The following is a 2,404-nucleotide window of genomic DNA, read 5'->3' on the forward strand; positions in this document are numbered from 1 at the left end:
CAAATTACACAAATTCACCACCGTTTGGCTAAAGAAATTTCTCTGCATCTCTGTTTTGAAAGGGTGCCCCCTGCTATCCTGAGGTTATGCCCTCTTGCCCTAGACTCTCCCACCATGGGAAAAAGCCTTTCCACATCTACTCTGTCTAAGCCTTTCAACATTCGACAGATTTCAGTGAGATCCCCCCTCATCCTTCTGAATTCCAGCAAGTACAGACCCAGAGCCATCAAACATTCCTCGTATGATAACCCTTTCATTCCTGGAATCATCCTTGTGAACCTCCTCTGAACCCTCTCCAATGCCAGCACATCTTTTCTAAGATGAGGGATCCAAAACAGTTCATAATACTCCAGGTGAGGCCTTACCAGTGCTTTATAGAGCCTCAGCATCACCCCCTTGCTCTTGTATCCTAGACCTCTTGAAATGAATGCTAACATGGCATTTGCCTTCCTCACCACTGACTCAACCTTTAAGTTAACCTTTAGGATGTTCTGCACAAGGACTCCAAACTCCCTTTGCATTTCAGATTTTTGGATTTTCTCCCCGAGTAGAAAATAATCCGCACGTTTATTTCTACTACCAAAGTACATGACCATGCATTTTCCAACATTGCATTTCATTTGCCAGTTTCGATTATGACTTCAAAACCTGGGCTATAATCTTTGTTTCTCTCTGCTCATGGATACTGCTTGACTTGCTGAGTATTTTCAGTGCTTTCTGTAAGACAATACATACAAATGATTGCTAGGGAATACTTGTGTTGTTTCGTTCATTCAGAACTGTGATTCAGAAGTGTTTTGTTGTGCAAGTTAACAATAACCTTTTAAGTCAATTCTCTAATGTAGATGCTTACAAATTGTTGTGAATGTACCCACTGGGTTACGCAGAACATATGAATGGTGGCTAGAGAAAGATTACTAACAGAAATCCTTTCATGCTCTTCAGCACTGACACAAGGTAGATATGACACAAACTGATGACTTTGTTCATTTCCACGGGTGCTGCCTAACCTGCTGAGTTCTTCTGGCATTTTGTGTATGTTGGTTTGGATTTCTTGTGTTTAAGTGGATATTGCCTGGGATGGAGCTTTTCAGTTTTAAGGAGAGACTGGAGAGGCAAGGTCTGCTTTCCCCAAAGCAGAAGAGGTTAAGAGGAACATTATTAAGGTATCTTTGGTGTCAGTAGACTGTAAGAAGTGTTTCCCATATCAGAGGTAGGCAAAATTATAGGGCTGATTTGGGGTAAGTGGTAATAGGTTTAGGGTGGCGGGTAAGAAGTTTAGAGAAGATCCAAGGGTTTTTTTTTACTCAGAGAGTGATGTATACCTGGAAAGCACTGCCTGAGAGAGTGCTGGAAGCAGAGTCACTGATAGAGTTCTTTTCACAGAGCCAATGAGCACTTCTAGATTCAAATGCTCATCCAGAGGTTTGGAGAGGACAAAGGAAATCACTGTGGACAAGGAAGATGCAGACCAACCATCCCCCTCTGCCAATACATGGCTCCTCCAAAGAGAGAGTTAAGTGCACCAAGTTCTTGGGAGTTCACTCACAGATTATCTCACCTGGTTTCTTAATATCACCTCCCTGAACAAGAAGGCACAGCAAACAGCGCCTCGACTTCCGAAGAAGATTGTGGTAAGTCAGGCTCCCAGCCCTTACCTTCACTGCGTTTTACAGGAGCAGCATCAAGAGCATCCTGACAAGTTGCATCACCATCTAGTACAGGAACAGTCAAGCATTGGACCCCTGGTCTCTACAAAAGTGTGAGAACAGCTGAGAGGATCATAAGGGTTTCTTTCCCAGCCAGTGTGGACATTTATCAGGAGCGCTGCATTTGCAGGGCCCTTAGTATTATTAAGGATCCCACCCATCCAACCAGCATCCTCTTTGACTTTCTAAAATCATACAGGAGATTATGATGCATAAAATCAAGAACGGTCAGGATGAGAAACAGTTTCTTCCCCTCAGGCCATTAGGCTTCTGAACTCCCTGCCGCAGGTATGTCAGGGCTAATCTGTTCCATACCTTACAATATTTAACATTAATGCACTGCAGTTTGTTATTTTATGTGTGCTTCACCTGTGGATTTTATCCTTATCTTCATGTTATCGTGTGTAATTTGTTTTTACACCCTGTTTCAAAGAAACGTTGGCTCGTTTGTACATTCATTATAAACGTTATATACATGCAGTTAATGACAATAAGCTTGATAAAAGGAGAAATCGTTTTGTACATCTGAAATAGGCGATGGGAACTAAATGCTTGTCAGATTTTTACCCATATTTTCCGTGTTGCTGCTTCCGGTACCCATGGACAAAAGATGATACCCTGGAGCCCAAACCGCTCCACTGTTTGGGTAACTGTGTGACGCAATCCGTGACGCGAATCATATGACGGGTTCTCCG

Source organism: Mobula hypostoma, chromosome 14 (genome assembly GCF_963921235.1).
Source record: "Mobula hypostoma chromosome 14, sMobHyp1.1, whole genome shotgun sequence".
In the NCBI taxonomy this organism is placed as follows: domain Eukaryota; kingdom Metazoa; phylum Chordata; class Chondrichthyes; order Myliobatiformes; family Myliobatidae; genus Mobula; species Mobula hypostoma.